Below are 14021 nucleotides of genomic sequence, written 5' to 3'. Positions count from 1 at the left end.
ACAATAATACTTCGAGTGTATTAATAAATCAATCATGTCTTTTCAAAACAACAAGGCCAAAGCAAGCTTATCCCTAAAAAATCATATAGTTTGGCCATGCTTCATCTTCGTCACACAAAAATGCTCCCATCATGCACAACCCCAATGACAAGCCGAGCAATTGGTTCATACTTTTTAACGTGCTTCAGCTTTTTCAACCCTCACGCAATACATGAGCACAAGCCATGGATATATCACTATAGGAGGAATAGAATATAATGATGGAGCTTATGTAGAGAAGACAAAAAGGGAGAAAGTCTCACATCGACGCGGCTAATCAACGGGTTATGGAGATGCCCATCAATTGATGTCAATGTGAGGAGTAGGGATTGCCATGCAACAGATGCACTAAGAGCTATAAATGTATGAAAGGTCAACGAAAGAAACTAAGTGGGTGTGCATCCAACTTGCTTGCTCATGAAGACCTAGGGCATTTGAGGAAGCCCATCGTTGTAATATACAAGCCAAGTTCTATAATTAAAAATTCCCACTAGTATATGAAAGTGAAAACATAAGAGACTCTCTATATGAAGAACATGGTGCTACTTTGAAGCACAAGTGTGGTAAAAGGATAGTAACATTGCCCCTTTTCTTTTCTTTTTTTCTTCTTTTTTTTTCTTTTTGGGTGGGCTTCTTTGGCCCCCTTTTTTATTTAGGCTTCTTTGGCCTTTCCTTTTTTTTTCTTTTTTTTTCTTTTTCTTTTTTTTCATATGGGGCAATGCTCTATAATGATGATCATCACACTTTTATTTACTTACAACTCGATACTAGAACAAAGATATGAATCTATATGAATGCTTCCGGTGGTGTACCGGAATGTGCAATGATCTAGCATAGCAATGACATCAAGAAACGGACAAGCCATGAAAACATCATGCTAGCTATCTTACGATCATGCAAAGCAATATGACAATAAATGCTCAAGTCATGTATATGATGATGATGGAAGTTGCATGGCAATATATCTCGGAATGGCTATGGAGATGCCATGATAGGTAGGTATGGTGGCTGTTTTGAGGAAGAAATAAGGAGGCTTATGTGTGATAGAGCGTATCATATCACGGGGTTTGGATGCACGGCGAAGTTTGCACCAACTCTCGAGATGAGAAAGGGCAATGCACGGTATCGAAGAGGCTAGCAATGATGGAAAGGTAAAAGTGCGTATAATCCATGGACTCACGTTAGTCATAAAGAACTCATATACTTATTGCAAAAGTTTATTAGCCCTCGAAGCAAAGTAATACTATTCATGCCCCTAAGGGGATAGATTGGTAGGAAAATACCATCGCTCGTTCCCGACCGCCACTCATAAGGAAGACAATCAAAGAAACACCCCATGCTTCAAATTTGTCACACAACGGTTACCATACGTGCATGCTATGGGACTCGCAAACCTCAACACAAGTGTCTCTACAATCCACAACCACCCACTAGGATGACTCTAGTATCACCATCTTTATATCACAAAACTATTGCAAGGAATCAAACATATCATATTCAGCGATCTACAAGTTTATGTAGGATTTTATGACTAACCATGTGGATGACCAATTCCTGTCATCTTCTAAATTGGTATAAGTGAAGCAAGAGAGTTTAATTCTTTATACAAAATATATGCCACGCTCTAACAAATATAAGTGAAGCAAAAGATCATTCTACAAATGGAGGTTTTCTATGTGAAGAGAAACAGGCAATCCAAACTTCAAATGATATAAGTGAAGCCCATGAAGCATTCTATAAAGCCATACTCATAAGATTTAAGTGAGGTGCAAAGAGAATTCTATAAATCAACCAAGGACTATCTCATACCAGCATGGTGCATAAAAGAAAAATGAAAAATAAATGCAAAAGGCGCTCCAAGGTTGCACATATCACATGAACGAAACGAATCCGAAAACATACCGATACTTTTTGAAGAAAGAGGGGATGCCTTCCGGGGCATCCCCAAGCTTAGACGCTTGAGTCTCCTTGAATATTTACTTGGGCTTCCTTGGGCATCCCCAAGCTTGAGCTCTTGCCTGTCTTCATTTTCCTCATATCGAGACCTCCTCGATTAGACACTTCATCCACACAAAACTTCAACAGAAAACTCGGTAAGATCCGTTAGTATAATAAAGCAAATCACTACTCTAAGTACTGTTGGAAACCAATTCATATTTTGTTTTTGCATTGTGTATACTGTAATATAGCTTTTCCATGGCTTAATCCACTGATATAAATTGATAGTTTCATCAAAACAAGTAAACTATGCATCAAAAACAGAAACTGTCAAAAACAGAACAGTCTGTAGAAATCTGAACATTCACCATACTTCTGGTACCCAAAATATTCTACCAAAATAAGCAAAAATAAAAAAATTCACAGAAAGACAGTGCAAAAAAATCAGAACCATTTGACGTTCCAGCAAGAAATGTAAAATCAAGCACTACAGCCAACGTTTCTGTCCTGCACCGTACAAACCAACATGCATTGTAAACATCCTAAAGGAAAACCTTGGCAGATTATTTTTATAATACAATGGAATTTTACAAGGGGATAATTATTTTTTGTTGAAAAGTTTCTGTAATCAAGATTCACAAAGTTTTCGTGAGCAAGAACAAAGTTCAAGGCTAGCTCCCACTTCAACAATGCTTGTCTTTCTCACTTTCACTTTCCTTTTTGAAAAGTTTTTAGGTTCCCCTCTTTATTTATTTTTTGTTTTTAGAGTATATAAAAGCACTCAATAGAAATAAATGACTCTCTAAAACTTCCGGGTTGTCTCCCTGGCAGCGCTTTCTTTAAAGCCATTAAGTTAGGCATATAGTGCTCAAGTAATGGATCCACCCGGATCCCAAGGTATATCAAAGCCAATTTTAATTAACAATGATTTGGCATTTAGTAGTGAGCACAAAGTAACATATATCATGCAACAGAAGTCCAACTCTCTTCCTATGCATCAGCATGTCATAAAAGAACAATTCATACACACCAAGTAAAGGCCAATGCATAATATAAGCAGTTTCTTGCAATTTTACCATATTGGAAACATAGAGAGGTGGAGATATAGTTCCTCTCTCATAATAATTGCAAATAGGAGAAGCAAGCTCATGCATATTATATCTATCAAAATCATCATGTGCAACGGTAAAATGCAACCCATCAACATAATCCTTAATAAGCACAAACTTCTCCAATATAGTGTAGTTTGGAGAATTCAAAAAAATAACAGGACTATCATGTGTGGGTGCAATAGCAACAATTTCACGCTTAATATAAGGGACTACATCTCCATAAGCATAATTCATATTGGCATCTTGGCCACAAGCATAGCAAGCGTCATCGAAAATGGATAATTCAAGAGAATCAACAGGATCATAGCAATCATCCATCGGTAAGCACGAAGGGGAATTAAACAATGTATGAGTTAAAGAGTTACTCTCATTAGAAGGTGGGCACGGGTGATCAATTCGCTCTTCCTCCTTTTGTTCTTCGCTCTCCCCGTCATCTTTTTCATCCAATGAGCTCACAGTTTCATCAATTTCTTCTTCCATAGCTTCCTGCAAAATATTAGTCTCTTCTTGGACAGCGGAGACTTTCTCAATAAATGCATTAATATTGTAATTATATTCATAATTTTGATAGCAATATCTTAGTATAGCAAAATTTCCAGGTCTGTAAACTGAATCATCAAAATCTTCAAACTCTTTAAACATAGATTCAATCTCATAAGCACCCATAAAAGCAACGAATTCTTCTATTTTTTTCAACATCATAGTAATCATATCTACCATTAGCATAAGAAGCTAAGGTTTCATTATCATTAAATTTGCATGAAAAGGGAAGGTGTGGAGCCTTCATCCTAGAGCAACAAGTATAATCATATCTCAAGCATAGTTGCCTAGCATACCAATACAACATATAAATTTGATCCCATAATAGTTTCCCTTTTTGTGTCAAGCGATAATCCCTAAAGTATTCACGTTGATCCAACGTTACTCCCATAACATAATTGAATGGGGTTTTCTCAGGATTATCAAAGTAGTACATAATTTCTTTCACATAACGAGCATTGAGGGTTTTAGGAGGTTCCCCATCTCCATGAGTAGCATCTACACCTAATTTTTTGGTATTTCGTGTTCCATATCCATAACTAAAGATAGAGAACAACTAAGAACAGCAAATAAAAATTACTTAGTGATAAAGCAAACAAGCACACATGAGAATATTCACCCCACGCTATGACTCCCCGGCAACGGCGCTAGAAAAAGGTCTTGATAACCCGCAAGTATATGGGATAGTTGTAGCCTCTTTCGATAAGTAAAAGTGTCGAACCCAACAAGGAGCTAAAGGTAGAACAAATACTCTCTCAAGTCCTATCGGCCACTGGTACGACTCTATGCACGCTTGACGTTCGCTTTACCTAGAACAAGTATGAAACTAGAAGTACTTTGTAGGTGTTGTTTGATAGGTTTGCAAGATAATAAAGAACACGTAAATATAAACTAGGGGCTATTTAGATAAAGATGCAATAAAGTAAGTATTAGTCAAGAGCTTTTTGTTACGAGAAAGTTATTTGTCCAAGGCAATCGATAACTAGACCGGTAATCACTATTGCAATTCTATTTGAGGGAGAGGTATAAACTAACATACTTTCTCTTGTTGGATCATATGCACTTATGATTGGAACTCTAGCAAGCATTCGCAACTACTAAAGATTCATGAAAGTAAAACCCAACTATAGCATTAAAGTATCAAGCCCCCTTTATCCCATACGCAAACAGCCTACTTACTCGGGTTTGTGCTTCTGTTCACTCACGCCACCCACTATAAGCAAATCCTAAACATATTGCAAACCTTACAGCGGGGATCCCTCACGCTTGCGCGACACGGAGAGAACCATAGGACAGCACCAATAATAAAACATGCAACTCAAACCGATCACGATCATCAATTAACCCATAGGACATAACGGATCTACTCAAACATCATAAGATAGCCATACATCATTGGGAAATAATATATAGCGTTGAGCACCATGTTTAAGTAGAGATTACAGCGGGTAAGAGAGAGCTTACACCGCTGCATAGAGGGGGGAAGAGTTGGTGATGAAGGCGGTGAAGTTGTCGGTGAAGATCGCGGTGATGATGATGGCCCCCGGCGGCGTTCCGGCGCCACCGGAAGCAAGGGGGAGAGCCCCCCCCCCCTTCTTCTTCTTCTTCCTTGACCTCCTACCTAGATGGGAGAAGGGTTCCCCTCTGGTCCTTGGCTCCCATGGCGTGGGAGGGAAGAGAGCCCCTCCGAGATTGGATCTATCTCTCTGTTTCTCCGTTTCCATATTCTGCCCCTTCACCGTTTCTTTTATATCTAGAGATCCGTAACTCCGATTGGGGTGAATCTTTCGCCTGGATTTTTCTCATAAAATTAGCTTTTTGCGGCAAAAGAAGAGTGTCAACCGCCTTACGGGTGGCCCATGAGAGTGCCAGGCGCGCCCAGGGGGGTGGGCGCGCCCCCCTGTCTCGTGGCCACCTCGGACACCGTTTCACGTTGATTCTTCCTCCGGAAAATCCCAAATATTCCAAAATAATTCTCCGTCCGTTTTTATCCCGTTTGGATTCCGTTTGATATTGGGTTTCTGCGAAACATAAAACATGCAACAAACAGGAACTGGCACTGGGCACTGGATAAATATGTTAGTCCCAAAAATAGTATAAAAAGTTGCCAAAAGTATATGAAAGTTGAAGAATATTGGCATGGAACAATCAAAAATTATAGATACGACGGAGACGTATCAGCCGTCATGACCCGTCATATCACAAAACCCACACCTTTACCAGCAGTGGTAAACTGGCCTCGAAGTTGGACTGGACGAAGCAACCATCATTTCACTGGAATGCTCGTTGAAGCCCTTTCTCTCCTTTCTTGAAGAAAACCTCACTCTAGGCTACTCACTTCTGCCATTTTTCTTATGTACCGACGAAGGAAAGGTGGGCGAATCAGTGATGCTGCTATATTTCATTCTAAGAATCTTCTTTTTGTGAAGCACCGACCGATTCTCACAGCCTATTCTTTTCCTGTTTTCAGTGCGACTGTGGTTTCCTTTCGATTGCTTTTTGTTTTTCAGTTCATTGATGGATCCTGGAGCACTACGCAAAGAGTTGTCGGCGGACAACCCACTGGAGACAGCGATCTGCAGGAAGCGAGCACCGACCAACGAGTTGACCATGTTGGCGGGCCAACCCATGGAGACAAAGATCTCCAAGAAACAAGCACTGGCCAAAGAGTTGACGACGTTGGCAGACGAACTCCTCAAAGAAAGTTGGAAGAATAGCAAGGGCCCCACCGTGCCTACCCCATAAACTCTGATGGCCACCTATGCGAGGATCAAGGCCGAGTTTGAGGAGAAAGTCGCCGTTGAGAAGCAGTATTCCCCTGGCAAGGTGATCGCCCCCATCGAGGATGAAGACATCGCCCCTAGAGGGATGGGATCCCCTAGTGAGCTGCACAAGGTAAAAAATAATGGCTTATTACCATAGTTGTGGTTTTTGATTATCTCCAATGTGCTTGCTAATATGTTAGGGTTGTGCAGGTGCCGGTGGATGTCCTTGATGATTCCGATGTCGCGGCCTGTCCTGTGGACAACGCCCCAAAGATCATTTTTGATATCAAGGTCCGTCCTGTTGGCATCGCCCCGGAGATCGATTCCGATGCTGCTGTCCATCCTGTGGACATCGCACCAGAGATCGATTCCGACGTCGCGGTCAGTCCTGTGGACATCGCCCCAGAGATCGATTCCCATGCCGCTGTTTGTGCTGTGGTCATTGCCCGAGAGATTGATGACAAGAAATAGTTGGTCATGTGTTTAATTACCAGAACGATGCGTGTTATCAAACCATCTTAGGGTTAGTGCACTGTCTTGTGTGGGCGATACTAGCTACTTTTGTTTGATAGTGAATCATGCGAACCCTCTCCGAGTTATGGAAACAAATGTATCCTCACCACATTTTGATGTTATATATGGCATGCTTAGATGTAAGGTTGAACTATTTATCATAGCAGCAGGGCTTGTTTGATGATTCTTGGTGTTAGTAGGCTAGCTACTATGCGAGCTATAGTACTTGCAAAACACTCACCAAAGAGAAACATTAGGGTTGATGAGCTTGTGGTATGCTTATACTTCTAGGCTTAGTCGACACGAATACATTCAGGCCTCATTTGGTTCATAGGGTAGGAAAATCGCAGCAAAAGTACAGAAACGTACAACACGAAATCATAGCAGTACAGAGACATACTCCCTCCGTTCCAAAATAGATGACCTATAGGCGGGCTAGTTTGGCCTAGTAGTTTTTCTAGGATGGCCTAGTGGGTTTCAGTGATATGACGTGGTACAGTACCGTCCAGTCTTTGCGTGTGGTAGCAGTATTGCGGGTACAATAAGTTTTCTTGAAGAAGCGGAATTCAACAAAGTCATGATGGTTCCTTTGTCCGACCAACTTACAGTGGGAAAGGTTGGGCCTCTGATACGAATGGGGTAGACCAGGATAATTTTGTGCATGGCAGGTGCACCAGGATGGTCGACGTCCCACATGTCGGTGAATGAAAGTATTCTTTCCGATATAGAGGATGAGCAACGAGTATTCATTGTTTATTTTTTATGAAAGCTATTGTCTCCACTGATACGACACAGGAGTGTGAAACACGGCAGCCCAGTGAACTTGGCATGTGCACCACTCCCTCCTTCCTCATGTAATAATACCATATTGTGGACTATAAGGTTAGCTATGAGGTTACAAACTTTTCTCACTTTCTATCTATCTATTTCCTCTCAAATGTTTTTTACCATTCTTTTTTTAAACACAACTGTTTTTTATGCCTAGGAGCACGTGTAGAGACGGGCTCTTGCAGAGCCCACTCCTTGACTTTGTCAATGCCTCTATCTCCTCCACATAAGCGGGTACTACTTGCTATGCATGCATGCAGCGGGCAGCTGGCGTCTGAGGGGGGAGCGCACGCAGGGAGGTGGGGGGCTTCTGGTGGGCTAGGGCGGTCAGAAGCGGGTTTGGAAGCGGTCGGGACTCCCGCATGGCCCACCTCACAGTATCACCATATATTTCTTGGAGTCTGTGCGTGGCGGGCGGGCGATCTCTTCTCCCTCCCCTATCTCTCTCTTCTCAGCTGACGCCCGCCGAGCGATTAGATTTCGGCTATCGACGGTTTATTCAACAGTCCCACATGTCAGTGAAATTGCGAGACAACGTGTGTACCCTCTGGTGAGCGGCGTGCGAGCCGGACTGTCGGGGGTGCGACGCGTATGAGTCGTAAGCATGCCGGCTTTTCCTTTAGAACTTGCAAAGCGTAACATTTTCGTGCGATCGATTGATAGAAATCCAGAACAAAATGACAAGGGCGGTGCTTCCCCGCTTGTTAGGCGGGCTAGTTTGAGTGATATGATGTGCTACAGTGCCGTCCACTTGCTTCATTTTTATGTAAGCAAGAGTTTACACTCTTACATGGGAGGAGTGCGAAACACCGCGGATCTGATTTTGATCAAGGGATAACTATTCCCTTTCAAATAATGGAGCACTGTTAGCGATTATATCATGATATTTGGCCTTCCACTACATAGACGGTGCCCGGCATGTTAAAATATAGTAGACTGGGCATCGATGCCCTGGTAAATTTCTTTAGCACCGGCCTCACACTGTGCGGGTGCATCCCATAGAAAGATGGGACCCACATGTACACAGAAAAATCAAAGCAAGGCAATCTCTATTCAATCCTTCACACGAGTTCCTCTAGTCCACCTTCAAAAAAATGGGGCATCAGAGCAGCACGTACATATGGTAGTATATTCTATTGCAATGCTTGAATGGAGCATCGGAGCACGAACTTGCTCTGGTTCCCAGAAAACTTTTTATGGCACCACATGAGCTATGGAGGGCACCGATGCCAAATAACGTAAAAGTAGATTTGGCACCTCTTTTGGCCTACATAGTGGAAGGCCTTAGGGCATCTCCAGCGCTGGCCCACAAATTTACACCGGGATCTGTCCGAGGACACTGATGGATGCCATCCGATGCTGCCCGCATACCTTTCGACAACTATATGAACTAACTGGATGAAATTCATGCAAACAAAGCAAATTTCAAATTAACCGGATGAAATTCATTACATTTCGAAAACTTTTCCTACAATCTGGACGAAATTCATTACATATTTCGCACAAACTGTACTAAAACCTACTGTAAACCTAATCTAAACGATCGTCGGCGCCTGACTACCATGTCCGGCCATGAACCCGAGAAAGCCGGCCATTTCCTTTGCCTCCTCCTTATCCGCCTCGATAACCTCCTCCTCCGGAGCACAAGGTTCTGAAGATTTCCGCCTCCACATGACCGTCAAGCGGCTAATCGAATGCCGATGTTTACCCCACCAAGCTTGGCGTCGACTGAGTGGAGTAGCGGTGGCCTACATGGGACTAGAGCGGTGGCGACCTACCGTGTACTACTCTTCCTTGCTGCCGGCTGCGCTCGCGCACGCGCGCCGGCTTCGTGGTCGTGGCGGCGGAGGGCGGCTGGGGGGTGCTGGCGATTTCCTTCGTCTACTCCTGCGACAGTACGTCGAAGAGAGCTTTGGAGCGCGCCCGGAGCGGAGCCGCCGATGTCCCTCGTCCGCTCCTGCGATAGTACGTCCAAGAGAGCTTCGGAGCGCCAGGAGGCCATGGTTGGAGTGGTGCCGACAGAAGGAAGGGACCAGAGGAGAATGAGTGTGGGTCTTTGGCTATGGCTGGGAGCCGGGGCTCAAGTTAATATAGCGGGTGAATGGCAATGAGCCGCGATAGACAGATGGACGGCTGGCACCGAAGTAGGTTCATCGGGCATCAATGCGGACGCTGCTTTAGTGACTTAATTGCAGGTACATTGGGTTGCGGACATGTGGTCCCAACGGCACCTGGCCCGCATGTCAGTGACACACCAACTGCACCTGCAGTTAAGTCTGGTGAATGCGGCATTAGCGTTCTGGATAGATGGTGACCGTTTCACGCGGGAAGCGTGCGCTAGCAATGGAAGGGGTTTTGGTAGGCCAGGGCGGTCAGACGCTGGCGTGGTGGTAAAGTGTGAACTCATGGATGACGAGCCTTTGAAGCATATGCGGCACGTATTGACAACCAGGCGTCCATGCAACCGCTCTTGTCGCCAGCTAGCCTTCGACAACCACCATTAGACAGCACACAACCATGCATAACTTACGAATAATGGATGAATCGATCAGACACACACTCATGTGTAGTGGCACTAAGATCGGTCGCTCCCGATAGTACACACTCCGTACCATAGTACACTATCTAGCTAGGCAGTTTTATAGATTGTCGTTGTGATGGAGATATACATGAGCAAGGCGCTCCGAGTATGACCATTGGTGTTGATCCACGTGAATACATGCTCGGCGTTCGCGTAGGCCTCCATCAAACGTCTAAATAGTAATGTCAGGCACCGCTGGGGCGCATAGGTGACGGGCTCGCCGTTTGCATTGCGCCATGAGGAGCACTTTGATTGAGAGGGCGACGTGCATGCATTAGCATGCTTTGACACCATGAGCATGAGTGTCTGACGCAAAGTATTTCATTTTCATTTGGCTGACGAGTGTGCGTTGCAGCGACGAGTCCGTGGTTTGATTCCCCACATACGCATAATTTTGGTTTTTATTTCTTTCTCCACTGACAGGTAGGACCGCGTAGATAGATAAAGAACACAAGCTGATGAGGCGCATGTGGACTGTTTGATTGGTCAACCAGACAAATACGGAGCTATACGCTGAGCCAGTGACCGTATAATCACCATATCTTGTATACAATGATCAACGTGAGCTATCAAGACAAGTTTGATGACCACCAATGCATTTTACTCGGTAATAAATGACCAGGATTGAAGGGGAATCCAAATTTCCTTCGTCTTCTGTCCTTGAGCTCTTGACAAGCCAATGCACTATACGGTTGTCTGGCCACTCCACCCCAGAGCTCTCACCAAGCGTCATTCATCCCACCGCGTTGCACACTAACCGGTAAGGAAGCGATGGCATCCCACCGCACCAAGTTCCTCGCCGCCCACGACCGCACACAAATTGGTAGGGAAGCGATGGCATCCCGCCGTGCCGAGTTCATCACCGCTCGCGACCTCACACCTATGTGGGAGGAATTTGAAGCTGCCAACACCGAATGGGCGATAGAGCAAGAGGCGGAGAAAGCCGCACAGAGGGAGCGGAAAAGTCAGAAAGCACTCAAGAAAAGAGAGGCCCGCCACCATAAGAAAGAAGAGGACGCACGTGCTGCTGTGGAGAGGTCGGCAGAGATCCAAGCACGGTGGGGTGTCGCCGACAAAGCCGGGAAGGAGAACGACGGTGTCTGTCCAGCATGTGAGAAGTAGTAGCAGTACTAGTAGTAAGTGTGTGTGTCTGTGTCTGAGTACGAGCATGTACTAGTACTACTAGTTACTACTATAGTTTTTAGAGCAAATTACCAGTACATTAGCCTAGACTCAATGGAAAAATTCCAATCCTATGCATCAAATGGCATCTCTTTCTCTATAGGAATTGAGATGCATGTCATCTCACTTCCTAAGATTTTCATATTCCTATAAAATTCCTATCATATGAACGAAAGGAGGCCTCTGTTGGAGTAACTACTATAGCTAGCAGTACTGCCGGTACAATAGTTTTCTTCTAGAAGAGGAATTCAACGAAGTCATGATGGTTCCTTCATCTGAGCAACTTCAAAGTGGGAAAGGTTGGGCCTGTGATTTGACGGCTCATTAGTCATTATTACTGCGGTGCAATGACCGGGGTGACTCTCCCTTGGAGTTCTGCATGCATGGCAAGTGGACCAGGATGGTCGATGTCCCAGATGTTGGCGAACGGAAGTATTCTTTCCGATATCGAGGAGCAAGGAAACCGTGTGGTATAATATCACTGCTGATTGGTTCTAAAAAAATAGTATCACTGCTTATTTATATTTATTTTTTATTTCTGATGAATGCTAGCGTTTCAACTCTTACGACGAAGAGTGCCAAACACGGCACGTGCTGGATGTCCCACACGTCAGCGAAAGGAGTGGGACATGAACATCGTGGTAGAGCCCAGCCCAAAAAGCGTGGTAGAGCGTCTCCACTTCTTCCACTTCTGGGTCGAAGACCACACGTAGTAGTACTAGTGGTATGAATGATACAAAGTGCGACTTGGAGAGAAAGACACGTCTAGTTGGAAGGTCTCGGGGCTTACACGTAAAAAAATATAAAAGCTAATATGTGCCTCCAACTAATATAGTAGTATTAGAGTACTTAGGCACGTACTCCATAACATCACCGTGCATTGCACGTACAACATTTAGTGGTACTCCCTCCGTTCCAAATTACTTGTCGTGGTTTTAGTTCAAATTTGAACTAAAACCACGACGAGTAATTTGAAAAGAAGGGAGTACATAGTAAGAGACAAATGTTGCCCAAGAGTTCCCTTCTCGACCCACTTTTAGGTGTTTGGTAGAGTGTATGGAGGGTGCATGAGTCCACACTAGTTTAGCACAAATACACTAGAAGCATGCATGAAGAGAGCATGCATGAAGAGAGAATGCATGAAGAGGGGTGTTGAGTTGAGCATGCATGAAGAGGGAACAACTATGCTGAGACGAGAACGCGACCAAACACACCCTATATGCCATGCGTGTTCATACCATTTGTGCCTTTCTACTTCACTTACTGCGCTACATTACTCAGGTTCGTACGTCCACTCCTGGGTACATGTCCATCTCGTAGTTCCAGTCCCACGTGTTCTTCATATAGATGGAACGATCCTTGCATGACACGTGCACCTTGATGCTAGATGTCTCGCGTGTTGGCAAAAGGATGAACAAAGCTCACGTAAAAAATAGAGTGGAAGAACATAGATTACCGACGACCGAGAAGGAGCAAGGAACCTCGTGGTGGAGCGTCTGCACTCATAATATTTTATATTATTCAGCGATATAAAATCAACCAATCATCTCCACAGTGGACTAGAAGAGTACGAAACACGGCAGCCCGGTGTAGTTACATAATACTAGTACATGGCTAACCCACGCTATCGCCATATTTCTCGGCTTCCGTGCGACACATATCTCTAGTAATCCAGCAGCCCGTATCGCTTCTCCCTCTTCGTCTCTCTCAAAGTGCGGCGGGCTGGCGTTTTTGTCGTCAATTGAGGTCGGTTAACTCATCACATGTTAGCGACATGCCATGAGCATTCTAAAAAAATCCTTTCATGTTCTATTTTCAAAAAGAAAAAAATCCTTTCACATACGAATTTGACTGTATGCTTTGAGCAACTTGCATGTCCTATACTGCTCCTGTTTGGATACTCTAACTTAGCTAGAGGTTAGGCTAACTCATGACTAACCCTGAACTAACTATAGCCAAAGAGGTGTTTGGTGACAGGGTTAGATTGACAATAAATGCACTTGATGGAGAGAGAAAGGTGATTTTTCAGTGGTCCCAAATGAGAACTATCTCTAGTTAGCAACTCTTGGGTGGGATAGTTTTTTTGGTGGGCTCGGTGCAACTTGCTCCAATTTAAACCCTCATGCTTGGATACTTTAAGGCTATTTGAGCCCCAACTAGCTCAAACTAACTCTAACCCATGGATCCAAACAGGGCCTATGGCCAGCCTCGACACCGGGAAGCGGCGCTCTCTCGGTCGTCATGCCGCTTCAAAGCCGGCGCTAGTGAGAGATCGCCTCCGCTCTGGCCGGGCATTAATGCGGCACTGACGCTCTAGGGCGATGCTGACCGTTTCACGCGGGAAGCGTGCGCTGGCAAGGGAGTATAGGTTTTGAACTATTTCAGGTGTAGTACTGGTAGTTTTGCAAAACTACTCAGTTATTGCACTCAGTTTCCTAAGAAGTTGTGGTAAAAACGTTACTCCACGACCCGCTTCCCTTCTCCTTCCTCTTCCACCGCCCGCGCACGTACGTGGGAAGCAAC

Source organism: Triticum aestivum, chromosome 7B, assembly GCF_018294505.1.
Source record: "Triticum aestivum cultivar Chinese Spring chromosome 7B, IWGSC CS RefSeq v2.1, whole genome shotgun sequence".
In the NCBI taxonomy this organism is placed as follows: Eukaryota; Viridiplantae; Streptophyta; class Magnoliopsida; order Poales; family Poaceae; genus Triticum; species Triticum aestivum.
This window is presented reverse-complemented; position numbering follows the sequence as displayed.